This window comes from Trichosurus vulpecula, chromosome 1, assembly GCF_011100635.1.
Source record: "Trichosurus vulpecula isolate mTriVul1 chromosome 1, mTriVul1.pri, whole genome shotgun sequence".
In the NCBI taxonomy this organism is placed as follows: domain Eukaryota; kingdom Metazoa; phylum Chordata; class Mammalia; order Diprotodontia; family Phalangeridae; genus Trichosurus; species Trichosurus vulpecula.
Genome location: NC_050573.1, coordinates 477,791,276 through 477,810,036, shown reverse-complemented (window position 1 = coordinate 477,810,036; position 18,761 = coordinate 477,791,276).

Genomic DNA, 18,761 nt, shown 5'->3' with positions numbered 1-18,761 from the left:
CTGGGACCAGTCTTTCATCCCAGAAGTTACCCAGGTCAAGGACTAGGACCAGTGGATACTACTTCCTCCAAACAAATAGTCTGATCCAGTGTTGTCGGGACTCAGGGGTCTGTGCCATCCATGAGGAGGGAAGATCCAAAGATTGCATGATGGAGGATATAACTAAAAGGTGGAAAAACCAAAGCTATCAAGGAAGTTTCAGTAAAAGCCCAGCTGACAAACAGGTAGACCAACAGACAGGATCCTAAGAACTAAATGAAAAATCATCTGAACTGCAAAGAGAAACCAAAGTATGAAGATAAACATTACAATATGAAGAAAAGAGCACACACATATACAAAGTATCACATGCCCTTAAAAAAAGTGATTCTTTGCAGACAAAGTAGGAAGTATCTAGGGAGTAACTAAATATCAGATTACTTTTGTAATGCAATTAATTGAAAAGGTCCATTCCTGAAGTGAATGTCTAGGCTATCTAGTGGAAACAGGAGACTTACAAAGCGCAAGAATGGGGAAAAAAGGAGGAGGAAGCTGGGGAGCAGGCTCTATTCCCATCACAAGCTTTCCCTTCAGACTTCCCTAATTTTACTCTTAACATCTCTTGTCATGTGGCCCTGACATTCAGATTAGATTATAAAGTCTGAAAGCTTAGCTAGCCTCTGAATGCTTCCTGTTTTACTGACAAAAATTCAATCCTTTGAAGAATGTGATACATACCAAAAAAAAAACATTTAAAAAGTAATGTATAGAATGAAACTTAATCTGAAACAAAATTTATAATACATCAGGTTAGTAAAAAAAAAAAAAAAGGAAGAGTCATAATCGTGCTACCAGGAATAGCAGAGACTAAACTTGAGATTTAATTGGTATTAGGAATTCCCAGATAAGGGAACTCCTTTTACCGATGCAGGTCAGGACCTTCTCTGCAATTTATACTTTTAGCACATTGCCAAGAGCACTGAGAGGTGATATTACTTGATCAGAGTCACACAGCTAGTATGTCTTTGAAGAGTATTTGAACCTAGGTCTTCCCGGCTGGCTTTCTATCCACTACACCATCCCTCCACGCTGTCATATAAAGGAAAAATAAGAATTCACGATATCAAGAGTCATAAACAGAAAATCTGTATAATGATAACATGGACAGTGAAATTTATCTGTACTAATTGGCATAGCATTTAAATTCATAAAGAAAAAGTTATCTAAATTTTAAAAACACAAAAGACAGTAGCATAATAATCACAGGAAGCTTTATTGTTCCTCCCTCAGAATTGGGACAAATTTAACAAATAAAAGAATTTGAGACAAATTTAAGAAAGCTCAACACAAAGGAAAATACAGAACTAAACAAACTGGTAGAGAATTTAGAGGTGAAGGACTTATGGGATTTTCCATATGGGAATATTAAAGAATTTAGATATTTCTCAGTACTGCATGGTTTTCAAATCCAGTGCAGTTTTTAATATTATCTTCCCATAAGTTCAATACAAGAGGACTACACGATGTGCTGGACACCTTGATTACTTTCTCTAGATATTATAAGGGTACTGGTGAAACGTACTAGCTGTCTACTTGTCAAACCTTGATCTCACTAAATGACTAGCCCATCTTTTCTTCCTATCATGCAATTCCTTGATAATAATTTTTATTCCTATTCTTCAGAATTTCTCATTGGCTATATGTCATAGCCTATTCACACCTACTATACACCTTTTTGTTGCCTTCTATGTGATATTTCATTTTTAATTCTTCAGAAACTGTTTTGTATGCCAAGTCTTGCTGCAATGCCAGTAAAATGTTAGCAGTAAAATATGGGCCTTTGCTTTATGGGAACCTTGTGGTCATTAAAAGGGCTTTATAGTTCCCTAAAGTCAATCCAGCATATTCTCTTCCTCTTGTTTAACTCTGTCTTTAACTAGCACTAGCAGTGTTGTCTTTGGCATCCATAACTCTCCGTTTTGGTAGTAAGTGTCTGCTGACTAAAGTGCATTTAAGGCTTGTCTGTTTTCCTTGTAGCATTTAATTTACATCAGTTAAATGTTTGCACAAAATTATTATAATCAATGTCAATAATTTTTGTTGTCCATTTCCAATTTTTTATTTGTAATTGTTTAGTTCAGGATAGAGTTGTTTTAGTTACATATTATATTTTTTTCTTATTGTGATTCTTTCTTCTTCTTGTTTACTAATTCTGATCTTAGCACTGACAAGTTGACTTGTACAGGCATAATTCACATCAGTGACAAGTCTTTTCCTGACTGTTAAAATATAATCTATTTCACTTTTTGCAATGTTATTTGGTACTTGACACATTCAGCATCTACCAGTTCTTTTCTTGAAAAAAGTGTTCATAATATAAAGGCACATGGCTGCTGTGTAGTTCATAAATCTTTAGCCTTTCTCATTCTTTCTCCCCAAAGTATTCCCATATATTTTTTCTCATTCTTACCTTTTCTCCATCTTTTCGTGAAAATCATCAAGTATCAAAGTGTATGTTGATCTTGTCACTTTCTTCATGTAATTTCTCTATCTCTTCATTGTTAGTAACCAGCAGTGGTGCACAAAACTAATAATTTTCATGCTGACCTTTTTACAAATATAACAGTACTTCAATATGTGATGACCAAATACCCAGTGAAATGATGTTTTATGTTGCCTTTGGATAAATAATGAAACCCACTCTGCTTCACTAAGAAATATCTCTGAACCATACTTTCATTTAACTGCAACTTCCTTCTGGTTTCATTTAAAACTAGTGTGACAACAATGGCTGCCACTTAGCCCAAAGGGGTTGAGGTATTCACCTTCTCTGTCTCTCAAGTAAGGGACACTTCTCAGTCCATTGATGGGGCCATATTTAAATTCTCACCAGTAAGGTAAAAACTGCTACAGGGTAGGCTCTGCTTGCATAATCTTTGAGGGCCCAAGGAAATCACTATACCATGATGGAGCCGCAGAGCAGAATTTCATGCTTTATAGAAAAAGACCATGTGAGAAGGTGTTATTCAGTCATTTTTTCAGTCATGTCTGATTCTTTATGAACACATCAGGGTTTTCTTGGCAAAGATGCTGGAGTGGTTTGACATTTCCTTCTCTAGCTCATTTTACAGATGAGGAAACTGATGCAAACAGGGTTAAATGACTTGCCCAGGGTCATACATAGTAAGTGTCTGAAGCCAAATTTGAACTCAGGAAGATGACTGTTCCTGATTCCTGACCAGGAAGTCTATCCACTGCACCACCTAGCTGCCCTGTGAAGAGGGTACAGAAAAATTATGTATTAAAAAGCAGAAATACTAGATAATTTTTATAGACCATAATATAATAAAAATAGCAATCATTTGAAGGAATTTAAGCAAAAGATAGAGAATAATAATAAATAGATAATTTAGTAATGAAATACAATTTAATGAGAGGGTCAAAAAAATCATAGAAACAATTAACAATTATGCAAAAGAGAATATTAATGATGAGATTGAAATTTCTCATATGTAGCTTAAAGCATTCTTCCGATAGAAAAGCATATCTCTGGCACTTAAACAAAATAGAATAAGAGAGGGATAATAAACTGACTATGCAATTAAAAAATCAGAAATCGACAAAATAAGCACAAAAAGATTTGTTTTTAAATCAGAGGAGAAATTGCTAAATTAGAAACCAAGGTGACTGTAGAGTTGATTTAAAAAAAAAAAAACCTGAAAGACTTTTAAAAAAATTCCCCTGATTCATGTGGATTTGCTGGCCAATTCTAGCAAACTTTTAAAGAGCAATTAATATCTACACTATCCAACTTATTCTCAAAAATCGAGAAAGAAAACATTCTACCAAACTCCTTTTATGAGACAAATATAGTTCTGGTACCCATGCCCAAGAAGGATTTGTCAAGTCCTGAAATAAATCATTTATGAGTTGAGGAATAAAACATCTTTAATTGAGATAACAAGGTAGCAAACCTGCTACCTGGGGGATGTCCTCCCAACAGACTCACAGTAAAAAGTTCTTAGATTTTAGGAGAAAAGGGGAAGAGGTAGTGTGAGGTTGCTAGGCCTGGTCATGATACCCAGTCACCCTTGGCAATTCAGACAAGGAAAACCACTTCATTCTGGCTGTTTTGTCCTTCATGCCATGAATCCCAATGGAAGGGAGCAGTGACATTGGGAATTTAGATCTAGCTTAAGCTGGGTGCCTTTATAAGATAATATCCCGTGTGGGGATTCAGTTCAACCTAATCAGAGAGTAAATATCCTAAGAGTAGTAAGGTAAGAAAATTACTGAAATTCTGACATTACTAGGATCATTAGGGTGGTGGCAAATAACATGATATTTGGTATTAACAATTTTCTGTCAGATTAAAAAAAGAAAGAGAAATATAGACTAATAGAAATAATAAATATTGATTCAATTGTTTAAAATAAAATTTTAAAATGGTTATAGCAATATATATTTTTTGAACATTTACTATAATTAAGTTGGATTTATACCAGGGATACATTAGGAACACAATAAATATAACATCATATTAGAAACAAACACCTTCAAAACCATATGATCATATAAATGATGAAGAAAAACTTTTTGACAAAGTATAACATCCATTTATGCTAAGAATCCTATAAAGGATATACACAGAAGAGCCATTTTCCAACTTGGTTGGCCGTAGATATCTAAAACTAAAAGATAACATTATTAAAAATGGCAAACATTAGAAGCTTTTCTAGTTATTATCATGTAGCAACAATGCGGCTTGCTGCTACTGTGGCTGTCTGACCAAAGAATTGCATAGTTACCAGAGAGAGAGGCACCAACATCTGGGTTTTCAAAGCTGGCGGGGCTCCAGCGTCTACCCAGAGTCTCATCTGGTCAAATCATACAACATTCTTCCAGTGAGTGAGAGCCCCAAACAAAACACTAACCTCTGAGTTTATATACCCTGTTCAGGGCCAAAGGGCATCACAACCATGTGACCCAAACCTATGTGAACTAGGCTTTCCTTTGACTTAAGCAGGTCATCAAAGACTCCCAATTTAATCAAAGAAACAAAGGCCAGACTCATCAAAGGGCACTTGATTACCTAAGTGCTCCAAAAGAGGAAACAGTAATAAAAGTCCCACCGTAATTACCAATACATCTCAAAGGATGCTAGGGTGCCTTCTTTTCCTACTGTCATTTGACACAGTTCAAGAAATGCTAAAGTTGTAAACATAGGCAAAAAGGAGACAAAATTATCTTTCTTTTCTGATAATATAGTGGTTTATGTATCAGCAGATATGCAATTAGCAACAAGAGGCTCAAGAAAGAAACATATTTGATAACCAGCAAAATAATGATTTTTATATTGCAATAACAAAACTAGGAGGACATAAAAGAAAAGGAAATCCCATTCAAAATAGCCACAAAATGAATAAAATTCTGGGAGTTAGTCAAACTACCAAGTTGCACTGAAGACTTATACAGATGTAGTTACAAAATATTTCTCAAAGGAATAAAGAATGACAAATATTTGGAGGGATATTCAGTGCTTATTTTTGGGCCATAAGTTTATGATAAAAATGACAATATTCTCCAACTTAATATACAGATTTAGTATCATGCCAATAAAATCACCAAGGAGATAGTTTATAGATGCAAAGAAAATAATAATTCATTCGGAGGAAACAAAGGTCCAAATTCTCAGTCAGTCTATCAACAAGCATTTATTAAAATTTTATCCTTTGTTAAGCACTGGGGATAAAAAGAAAGACAAAAGCTCTTAAGGAGCTCACATTGTAATGGCAGATATTGGAGGAAAAAAGATAAGAATGAAGAGCAATTAACATTTGCAGTGTTTGATAATAAAATTATTATTTCTTTTGTATTTGATAATTAATGATTGAATTAGGACCAATTCAATTGGTCCTTTTCTGCTTCCTCATTTATAAACAGCCTTTGTAGAATATTCAGGCAGACTTTGAAGTACAGGACTGATAACTGAGAGAAAGAACTCAGATCTGTTCAAAAGGTGAAGTTAGGTGAATTGATGGATTCAGGCTCATTATGTTTTATTCAGGGCTGGGATGTGGATTCTCCCTTTTGTCAGATGGGTGATATGAATACAAATAATTCTCTTTGATCAAAACTGAGTGATTGAAGTCATATACCCCAGACCCTCATTAGAATAGGTCTACCTCTCATTATAATATTCATTCGCTTATTAATTATTAACCAATGAGTTGATTTCTACCCTCAGGAACATCCACTCTTCCAAGGACATATAAGCATTGAGTGGGTTCCATGAGGGGTCTTTGGTCTAAGAGAGATGGGCAAATGACCATCCTTTCATTAATAATATGCTGGCATCGTTAATAAAATAACTAATTACTCAGAAACTGTGTCTCTCCAACTTTTTATATGGCGCAATAAACTCAAGAACATAAATTACTTGGGGAAGAATTCCCTAATTTGACAAAAATTAGAAAGCAACATGGCTTAGATTTAAACTATCATCTTACACAATTTACAAAATGTGTATGCAACCTGAATATTAAAGGTCATACCTTTATAGAAGGAGGATTCTTAACTAGAGTATAGATTGAATTACCTGGAGGGAGCTAATTCTGGTCATATAAAATGGAAAAACTTTTGCAGAAACAAAATCAATGCATCTTGGAGAGTCAGCTCTGAGTGTCTTAGGAATACGCTGAATAACTTTCTGCAAGTGAGAATTCCCAACCCTTTTTTTAATTTAAAGTTTTAGTTTTCTCACGCTGCCATCAGAGCTGCATCTATTGTTGCATGACTGACTGATGTAAATTTCTCTCCCTCAGCTACCCCAAATTTCGTCTCTGGGGGAGGGGCAAGGACTGAAAAATGGAAATAACCAAGGACAGAAAGCAGGACTTTTAGGGCCGAAGAGGGCTGGATAATTTAATAGACCGTCAGCCTTGGAACAATTATTAAGTTCTTCAAGCTGCAAGATATAGCCAGAGGTTGGAGGTGTCTTTCTGAGGAAGAAAATATAGAGTAGCTAACCCAAGACCACAAAAGTTCAAAATATCAGGCCTAGTGATTGCTTCTGAGTAGAAGAAACCCTCCTTTTAGAAGGGGTATCATTGTGACAGAGCCCAGCTGAAAGATTTAGGTAAACAAAAGCTTCCCAAGCGTGCAGCTGAAGCAGATAGTCTGTGGGATACAGGCTGAGGCAAAGACTTTTTCCTTTTCCATTTATCAAAAACAGCTTTTGATGTGGAGCCCTACCAGAAAGTGGAGGGAAAAAAAGGCTTTGACCTTCTTTTGCAAGTAATATGTAAATGATGCCCTAGGGCTTTTTATATGCTGCTATGGAGGAATGCTCTGTGGGGCTCAGAGCTCAATTATCACTGCAGGGGATTTTAATGAACCATCACCATTTTATAGGCTTAAACTTCAGAGGTTCACTGTTTGTGTCTCAGAAAAGCCATCACCTCAGATCAAAGATACCACACTTAATTTATTGTTTTCACGTATTACAAAATCCTAAGGATTTCTGAAAGAAACAGTTCCTTTTGATAATTTAGTATTAAATATGGTCAGCCTATACATTTGACCTGGAATGCTTTTGTAAGAGTCTTTCAGGATTCTTGTGCTAGGCATGCTGTTTATGATGAGAAGGCTATAAAATTTTACCTTCTAGAAGCTTGTAGACTTACATTTCTATTGCTTTCTAATAGTAGGCATATATTCTAAGCAATGTGTGGAGTAAAAAGGTGAAGGGTTGTTGAGCTGGAGAACTTGTCACCCCTCTTAGCGGATACTCACCCATTGGTTATAACTCTCTCTAGTTGGTTGCCCTTAGCAACACCCCAAAGGGGGAGGAGTTTTCTAATGCAACCTGCCTCAGAAGAGATAACTCCGCCCTTTCTCCTGCAGGAATTGTCTTAGGCTAAATTGTGGCTTTGTAGGTTTCTTTTTGTCTGGGTTCACTTGTTCTTTTTCTGCCTTTGGGAATTTATAAACTATGAATCTAAAGTCTCATATTTCTTGCTCCAAGATGTTTATAATGTTTCAGCAGTTATGAAAATGTCTCTGCCTCTGTCTCTGCCATCTCATAGAGAAGTTCAATATTTATAAAAAAGTTCAGCCTGAAAATAATTAGTTTTATGCATCACTTTTGGTGCAACTGCCTCAAAAAAGCTCACTGTGGCCTGCTTATAGCCCTGTCCTCCCCAGGATGGCCTTAGGTGAATAGGGTCTAATTATTGTTCTAGAGTCATTTGTTCTATCTACTTTGGGGAAACTATAAAAATGTTTACAAAATCTCTTTTCAGTCTAGTTCTGAACCTCCATGCTAAGAACATTCCCACTACTTTGAAATTTCAATCTCTGTAAGTCTTTGTGCCTCTCTCCCTCCCACCTCCAAGGATACTTTATCACCCATTTGTCAGTACCCTCCCAGACCCCACCTCTCCCTGGCAGCATTTGACTCTAGGACTTTAGTACTGTAATGGAATAACCACATGGTCATAGAGAAACTGGTTTCTTTGAGAACAAATGTTGAGTCAGAAAAACAAACTTTTAAAGAAAAAAAATTGGTAAAGCAGATTTATCTCTACATAGAATAGGAGAATAGAAATATAGGCAGAGCATAAATGAGTTGAATTCACTGGGTTCTGTCTCTGAAGCAGAGAGAGTGCCAATATCAAATTCACAGTGTCTTTCTTTCCTTTTTCCCATCAGCACTATGGCTGAAGTTGTTTGTGTGGCAATTCTTCCCTGCCTCTTCACATGATCTCTGCTTTCTCATTATCCTGTGCTAAAGCTTTTTGTCTTGATACTGCTGGAGTTCCTGGCATCCTCTGCTCAGTGTTCTTGTTCTCTTCTCATCTCTTACAAGGTTTCAATTTTTTCTTTTCCTTTAGAATGAGGTAGAGAGCAACTATTTTTAAAGGAGATTTCTTTCTTTACCCACAGGCATCCATCTCCATTATCTCTTCCAACTCCTTAGCCAGAGGGTTGATATACATTCCTTTATGCTGAAAGCTACTGTATCTCGCTTGAATAAGCTGATGATGAACACCACTCTGTCCATTTCCTTTTACAGCAAATACAGCTGAGCTTCATCATCGCTGAGAGAGTGATGGCACAAAAACTGAAATGGCAGATTCGTAAAACTGTGTATTAGCTTACCAATAAAGTGTTATTTGGAACAAGAGACACTTTTAGGTGTAAAAAAAAAAAAACAAAACTTCTTTAAAATGAAGACAGCGTTCCATTTCTTTCTAGGGTCTGGACCTTTAACCAGGTAAAACTCCAGAAAGGGACAAGTTTCCATTGCAGATTCAGAGCTGCACGTAAATTTTTCTGGAAAGCAGAAGACTGAAGTCTTGGTGATTTAGAGAAACTACTAGTCTGTTAATTTGGCACAGCAATCTTATGTGGTTTTGCCATTTATTCTATAAACCTCATCCTGTAGCATTTGGCAGCAAGAGTCCTGGGGGAAGTCAATGAGTAGGACTCCTAATCCGCTTTGGAGGACTAAGAGAGAGACAGATTTTCCCCCTCAAACCCCAGTAACCAACTCTAAATGAAACCGTGGAATAATGGCTAGATCTCTGGACTTTGAGTCAGGAAGACCTTGATTCAAATCCCACCTGAGATACTTGTGTCACCCTGGACAAGTCACTAAACTTTTCTCTCAGCTTCAATTTTCCTATCTTAAATAAGAGGGTTGTACCTCATGATCTATCGAGTCCCTTTAAGTATTAGATCTATAATCTGAAGATCCCAAGGAGGAGCTTATTTCTAGAAATTTGCCACTGATCTGGTACAAGGTTCCTTCCTCAGATGTATTTAGGCAGACTCACCTAGCTTTGAAATTCCATGTGCTATGACATTATAATTGAACTGGTTTAAGTTTCAGGTTTTTTTTTTTAGTCATCACATGTTCTAGGTAGAAATGTATAGATTCATAGCATGATGCCAATCTATGGAAACTCTGTTTTGTTATTGTACTTATTCTGTGTTTGTATGAAAAGAAAAGATGATTCTGATGGGGTACAGATCCTGGAAACAACACCTCCCCCTCCCCAGCCTCTCATTCTCATAAACTTCCCTTGATCCTATCTAGACCTCATTCTGCCTTGGCCATGTGGTCCAGGTCCTGGATTTCCAGTCTCTTCTCTGTTACCGCCCAGTCACCCCAGACTACTTGGCCACTCCTAGATCCTTCTCACAGTCTTTTTGTGTGTAAGATCCATCTTGCCTCCACTAAGGCACTCAGATTCCTTAAGAGTCTAGCCAACATTGCGGCTTTTAAAAATCGCACCCACTTTCTGTCAGTGTTCTAATAAACCTTGTCTTTGGCCGAAAGAAAGCTTGGGTTGAATTCATTGGGGCAGGAACCATGTATTGCTATTTCAAGGTCCCAGAACCCCTAAACCTCACCAATTCCAGACGGTAAGAGCCTAGCTTAGCCTTGTCTTTCTGACTATAGTGTTGGACCCAAGGTAGATGCATGAGAATATGCAAGGAATGACATTATGGGAGCTCTTACCACTATCAACAACTTGTGCCATCTCTGGTATAGTTATTGACTTTAAGAAAAAACTATATGCTTAAAGGGAGATTCCCTTCCCTTTCTACTTTTTTTTCTCGTTAGCAATAGAGAGCAGTCATACTGGATTTGAGTTTAGTGCAGCTATTTCTCTGTGCTGGCTCACGTTTTAATGGTCTCTTCCTTAAAAGAGGAGAAATCTTAACTTTTAAAACAAAATTGAAGTTTAGCTCTCTAGAAGAATCCAGGGAAATTTAGAGGAGGACACAACTGTATGAGGAATTGCTGTTCCTTCCATAACAGTAACAGTCAACATTTGTATAATGCTTTACATACTCATATTATTTGATCTTCACAACAACCCTGTGTGCTAAGTGTTATTATAATTCCCATTTTATTCATGAAACTGAGGTTAGGAGAGATTAAGTGATGTGCTGTGTCTCACAGAGTGAATATCTGAGACAGGATTTGCATTCAGGACTTCCTGATTCCAAGATATCTATTATGCCATATTATAGATACATTATTTTCCTCTTGTGAAAAGGCTTTTTTTTTCTTTCTAAATCAATGTTTACAGTGACAATAATGCAGATAAAATGAAACGCTGAAAAGCAGCTGAACTGAGATTAATTGCCATCACCAATCCTGGTCCCAGAGAACAGATGCTTACTCATATTACCCTTCTCTCAACAGAGGGGTGCAAATTGTTGCATGTGCTGCCAGATGAGGTCCTTTAGTAAATTTTGATTAACTGTTTTTCTTTATCACGAGAGAGAGTTCAATGCATTGAGAATAGACTGCAATGTGAGAAATAAAAAACATTAATAAAACTTTTATAAATGAAAGTAAAAATTGTTGAAATATATTGCTGTCTTCCTTGTAGTTTGATTTTTAAGACCAAAAAAAACTTATTAAACCTGTTTACAGTTCCCAAGATGCCATGTATGTTTCTAAGAAGATTTTGCAAAATCGTGTGTTAGGTGATGCAGTGTGGCAGGAGCTAAGACTTTGGTATATAAATTAATAGTTTACCTCTAGGTTATAATGGACCTTTAGTACTTCTTTAATCCTCACCACATGTGGATGACCCGAGCAAACCCTGGAGGAAGACAGAAGCTTTGTTGTATTCAGAGGGAACAGTTGCTAAAACTCAGATTTACAGCTGTGGCCTGGCTTGTTGGGAAGTGCCGAGCAACTTGATCTTTTAATCTCCTTCCTCCCCCCATCTTTACCCGGATATTATAAAATAACAACTGTTTGCTGGAAGTACCTGCCAGACAGAATTGAAATCTGTACGCTATGCTATGGAAGGCTAATTTTAAATAAATTCTTACTTGGTCTGTTTTTTAAAATAGCAATTAGAAATAATAACAACAACAAAAGACCAGAAAATAAAGCTTTTTAATAGTGACCCAAAGATTTCATTGTGAATAGTTTAAGAGCTGTTGTCAAGGAAATAAAATTCTGTTGAACATTGAATCCCTCAGAACTTCTCTGAGGAAGTAAGAAGTATTGATATAATACTAATAATATATAGCACCCTCAGGTTTACTGTAGTGCTTTGTACGTTAATTGATCCTCTGGGAAGTAGGTGCTATTATTATCCCAATTTTACAGATAAGGAAACTGAGGCAGAAAAACATTAGGCAATTTTCCCAGAGTCACAATGAAAGCAAATGAGGATGGATTTAAACTGAGGTATCCCTGAATCCTGGTCCAACATGGTAGGTACAGCACCACTTAACTGTTAATCAACAATGAAAAGATGTTTCACAAAACAGAAAAGAAATCAAAACAGTTAAAACAGAACTTGAATTCAGTAAGATATTGATGGAAAAATGAGGCCTTGGGGGAATGGAGAAGAAAGAATGAATCTAAATATTTTGCAGGTGCATACAAAATTTTTCTCTCCTGGATTTTCTCATGTAAAACAAAGAGAAGAGTAAATGTTCCTATTTTGGTTTCCAGTGGCTGTGGTTTGGAAAACCTCTAACTTTCTTGGAGAACAATATTGAAACCTAGATAAATCACACCTACCACTCAGAAGAGATTGTGAGGGAGCCTGACAGGGACAGTACTGTATTACTGCCGTTACTAGTTTTTTTATCTTTTCATCCCTTGCCCTTTTGACAAATAAAAAATATTTTGTCCTTTGAAAAGAAACAGTTTCCTGAGGAAATAGCAAACCAGAAAAAGGATTTTAGACCACAGATAAGCTAAGGTCAAGCGCTATGAAAATAGGTAGCCAAACTTAAACTATATAGTGTTTCTGATTTAAAACATTTTCTACATGAACGCACCTGTAGCCTCCCACCTTTATAAAGGAGGGGAGGTGCCTTAAAATCTTGGTTTAAGACTTTGTGATACAATAGTTTGAAGGTATGGTTATAAATTCAATTTACTATGATAACCTAGTTTTAATGGCCATCATTCCTGAAAAAGAGAACTCAGAAAGATACATAGACTCAAATTAAAAAAATGTATCATTGTATCGGTGGCTTACTAAGCCATAATATGGGGCAGCTAGATGGTTCACTGAATAGAACACCGGTTCTGGAGCCAGGAGGACCTGAGTTCAAATCTGGCCTCAGATACTTGAGTAGTACTTACTAGCTGTGTGACCTTGGGCAAGTCACTTAACCCCAATTGCCCTGCCTTCCCCCTCCAAAGGGGATGGGAATGAAGGATAAATTACTAAGTCATAATACTAATTTTTAGATCCCAACTACAAAAGTTTTTGTTAAAATTTGTCTGGTAAATTTCCATCTTTTCCATTATGTGTGGGTGCCCTTTCCTCTCTTCTTTGTTCAGGCATGGGAAACATATTTTACTGTTTATTAATATTGATTGAACCTAGTTTTATGTGGTTAGAAAATTATCCATCCCAAAGCTTAGAGGAGAGGTCAGGCTGATGTTGGAGATCCTCTGGGGAAGCCAGATGGCTTCAGGGAATTCTTAGATCCCACCCAGGTCTTTTTTTGGGTTCCCCAAATTTCAATGTTTATACGTACCTGTGTATATTGTTTTCTTCACTGTTTACTTCACTACTTCATCTGTATTTCCAAGTTTCTTTGTATTCATCACATTTATCAAGCACCCTGTTATTCCCTAATCTATGGACATCTATTTTGTTTCCAATTCTTTTACTATCACAAAAAGTTCTGCTATAAATACTTGATGTATATGGAGACTTTCTTATCAATAGCTTCCTTGGGGAATAAGCCCAGTAATGGAATCTATGGGTCTAAGGATAAGGGCATTTTAGTCACATTATTAGCATAATTCCAAATTGCTTCCCCAAATCATTGTACCAATTCACAGCTCCACTAACAAAGTACTAGTGTACTGTCCATTTCCACAACTTCTCCAGCAGTGACTATTTATGTATTTTGTCATCTTTGACAATTTGCTGAGTTGAGGTAAGACCTCTGACTTGTTTTGATTTGCATTTCTCTTATTTGCAGTGATTTAGAGCATTATTTCATGTGGTTAATTGTTTGCAAATCTTCTTTTAAAAACTTTTTGTTCATATCCTTTGACCACTTTTCTATTGGGGAAAGACTTTTGGTCATACATACATATATACATATATGTACATGTATACACATACACATATCTATATGTATGCATTAATTACTTCTGTATTTTGGATATCAAACCTTATCAGAGAAATTTGATATAAAACTTTTTTTTTCCTATTGGCCACTTCCCTCTTGAGCATTAATTTTATCTGTGCAGAAACTTTTCAGTTTCATGTATTCAGAGCTATTTATTTTATCTTTTATTTGCCTCTTTCCACGTCGGGTTAAAACTCTATCTCCTACCCATATATGTGAGAGGTATATGCTCTATTTCTTTTCTCTTTCTTTTCTATTTTTTTTAATAATATGATCTTTAATGTTAAGGTTATATGTCCATTTAGAATGTATTGTGGAATATTATATACCTTGTTGGTCTAATCCTAATTTCTGCCAGACTACTTTTCAGTTTTCCCAGCAGATTTTATCAAATAAGAATAAAAAGATTTTTCTTTTTAAAAGTTCTTTCCTAAGTAATTTATATTTTCTCTTCTATCAAACACTGAGTTATTGAGTTCCACTGTTTCTGATTCTTTGTTGCCTGGTCTGTTCTATTGATGTATATCAGTATAGTTGGTTTTGATGACTGCTGCTTGTATCCCTATTGCTTTTCATCATTTTCATTGAAATTCTAGGTCTCTTGGTTTTCCAAGTGAATTTTATCAAGTTCTTTATCCTTTTGGTAATCTTATTGGTATAGCATTAGTAATGTAAGTTAACCTTAGCAGTAAGTAACCTTGGCATAGTCCATATGATAACACTGAATATTCCTCCAGCTATTTGAGTTATGTCTTGTAGCTCAATTAATTCATTTGCTAAGGCAATTGGAGCATGTAAGTTTGGTGTCTGTTTCCTTTCAGCATAATGTAGCTTTATTGTTAATCCCCTTTATAAAAGGGGATTCTGAATGTTTTTCTTTGTCTGATAGCATGATTGCATCTTCTGCTTTTTTTGATTCATTTGTATAGTATACAAGTATAGTAATGTGTATAGTAATTTTTTTCTAGTCCCTTATTTTTATTCCTTATGTTGTTATTTTTTTTAAATGTGTTTTGTATAAGCAACAGATTGTGGGGCTTTTCTCTTCTTATCCAGTCTGTCATTCTTTTTCATTTTTTTGGATTATTTAATCCATTGACATTTAAAGTTTCATATAGGTTTATATTTTCCTCCATTTGTTTCTAATATTTTTTCCCTTAAATTAGGACATTCCCCTATGTTATATAAACATAGTGCCATGTCTTTTTTGAAATTTAAGCTTAATATATCTTAAGGCAGTTCTTTTCCCCGCTGGTTCTCTTTCCTTCATTCTCTAGGCCTCCCTCCCATTTGTTACTCCTTTTCTTAGTTTTTGGGTTTTGTTTAAATTCCTTTTTCTTTCTTGCTTTTATCTATTTATTTAATCTTTTCCTTCCCCCCCACCTACAACTAGTCAAATAGAACCCCCCTTTCTCTCATCCCTTGCAACTTGCTTTGTTCATTACTTTAAAAATTTCTTTCTGCACCTTTTTTGAGAAAAGTTTTGTTTTCCTCCTCTTCATTATTTATATTCTCTTTTTGTCTTTCTAGACCTTTATCTTTGATTCATAGTCCTTATACATATTTAGTCATTCTTTATTCTCTGTATTTCTCATGGAATTAAACTTTTGAGGTACTTATTTTGGATTCTCCTTCAAAACAGTTTCTGTTATTGTCTTAATGATATTTCCTCTTGCCCCCCCTTTTTTTTCAGTTGTGCATCACGATTAGGACAACCAGTTCCTGCAGATGATAGAAAGTATATTGTCCTATGGTAGGAATCTTCCTATATCCCTGACTGTGTAATTTATTATCGACCTTTGCCCTACCCTTGTTCATTTTTCCCCTTGAATTATTTGCATGAAAATCTCTTCCCTGGATGCATGCCCTCCCACTTTTCTGAGTGTTACTTACCCCTAGGAGCTCTGATTCCCCTTCTTCTGAAGTAGGATGAGTGGTCCCTCTAAGTACCGCATCCCTGCAGATCATACCCCTTGTAAGGTCTCCATTTCGAATTAAAGAATCTCTCTTAATTCATCAATGGTACCCATTTCCATCACTGAAACAAGGTTTCTCTCTTTTGCCCAAACTTTTCAATCCCTCCCTTTGCCTCCTCACTTATTCTCCTACCAGCTTTCCTTCCTTAGGGACTGCAGGACTTTATTTTCCTTCATTGTTAGCTTTAGATTTGATTAGGGTATATTGTCTATTTCCCTTTATAGTCTTTTCCTTCTCTCCTTTTATATGTCTTCCTGTTCTGAAATTTAGTCGCACAAAAAAGAAAAAAATGTTCCTGTTGTCAGAGTATTGTAAGTTTTAGTCCATGATGTTTCAGGCCTATTTCTCCGCCATCATTTGCATTTCACTTCTGCTCTCACCCTTGTCTCCTCATGTACATTTAGACAGAAATCTCTTAAAGGTCTCTCTTTTGTTACTTTGTCGTTTGCTATACTCATTTGTTATTCTCGTATTTCTGCTGTCTGGGGGTATTTGAGAAGCAAATAATTTCTTTGGGTCTAATTTTCTTTCTAAAAATATTTTGAATGCCCCCTTTTGTTGGCTATACATCTTTTTTTTCATTTATCATTAGGCTCAGATTTGCAAGTTAAGTCACTTTGCTGTCTAACTTGAACTCCTTAACTCTTTATAATACACTATTCCATTCCCTACTGTATTTTCTGGGAAGAGTCTTGTGTTAGTGTTAGAATTTCTTTTTCTTTGTATTTGAAGGACTTTTTCCTGGTCACTTGCAGAATTTGTTGTTAGTGGAATTATTAAATTTAATCACCATATGGCATACTTTTCAGCATAAGGTTTTTTTCTTGAGCCTGACCAGTGGATTCTTTCAACTGACCCTTTGTTTTCTGTCTTCTGAAATTCTGGACAGTTTTCTTGTATTATTTCCAACATTATTGCATTCAGGGTTTTTGACTTGTCATCATCTTGGGAGACCTAGAATCCTTAAATTGTTTTTACATGTCTTGTCTTCAAGATCAATATGTTTTGCTTGTATGTAGATCATGTTTTCTTTTAACATGATTGCTTTTCATTTCTCTTCTTCCAGATTGTCCTTTACTTCTATGTATTTGCATTCCAAATTAGTTATCCTTTCATCTCTTTCTTTAGTAAGACTTGCCACTAGGTATTCAAGTTTTTCTAGTCTGCCAATTATTTCTACTGTGCACACCATTAATTCTACTGTTAAAATTTCTCTTTTAAACCATTCAGGAAGAGCATGCTGTGGTTCCATGCTTTCTTGGAAATACACAGAGGCATTTGCCTTATCAGGTATTGATTCATTTTCCTTTGTTGTAATACCTATTCATGGATGCCTGAACTCTTTTCACCGGCCGTTTTCCCTTCTTTTATTAATATCTTCTGGATTGGTTTATTTGCTCCCCATTTTTCACCTGACTGTACTATTTTGGAACTCTTCTGACACCATGCCCCAAGAAGCTCATTATTAGGATGACCTCATAATTCTGTAAGATCTCATCAGCTTGCTACTCTACCGCATTACTGCTGTCTGCCTCTCTGATTGGAGGGTGGGGTCATGAACTCCAAACTTCCATTTAAGGAGAGAGCCCAGCTCAGACAAGCGGCCATTCATTTTCAAATGGCTGAACTACTTTGGCACTTCTCTGACTGACTTTTCTACCATGCACTCATGTTCATGTTCAGCTTCCTTTTGTGTTTTGTCTTCCTCCCATTAGATTGTAACATCCTTTCTTGTATCTGTATTTGCATTTACTGTATAGTGTCTGGCAAATAGTAGGTGTTTAATAAGTGGTTTTTGACTGATTGCTTATCCTGGAGATCGTTAATTGAGGTTTTTTCTTCCTAAGATTTTTGGTAATTTCAAATCTTTTTTTTTCTTTATTTCCTCCTATTATTTACCTTCTATTGCCCTTTGATTGCAGTTTTCCTGGGGTCTGGATGTCAAAGCTCTCTCAACTTCCTCCCTTGCTGGGCAGTTCCAGGTTCACTAGCCTAGATTTCTACCCCAAGTAACTTCTGTGGGGACAGGACTGGCCACAGTGGGATTCTGGGCTCTTAGCTTCAGTCTTGGTGGAGTGCCACAAACTCTCCACACACAGATCATGCCCCATTTGCCCTCCATTCCCATTTTATGACTGACCTCTTTTGCAGCACGTAGCACTACTCCTCCTTGCTACTGTCGTGCTCCTTGCTGCTGATGCAGCCTGAGCAAATTTCTGCCACTAGATTTCCTGAGGATCTCTCTTCCTTGTAGAAGAAGGGGAAGGGGAGTTGGGGTGCAGAGTTAAGTTCAGTTTGCAAACATGTGGGCTGGCTTGTGTAGCTCTGCTGTTTGGAGGGTAATGGGGGAAATGGATTGTCGAGTGAGCATATTAGGTAACATGCCTATTCTACTGCTATTTCATCAAGTTTTTACCTTGGTTTTCTTCTTGGTGTCCTAGACCAGGGAGACAGTGGAAATTGCTTTATAATTCCTATTTTGAAGAGGTTTGAGAGATTGTAAAGATTGAAGCAAACATCTAAATCCTCCACCTTGGTGGTCAGGTGATCTGGAAGTTTAATATACTTTTACCTCTTACCTAAGCATTAGCTTTTGTGCCAGTGATTATTATCCCATTGCTTCTACCAATATAGCCACTTGACTTTAAGTCACAAAGCTG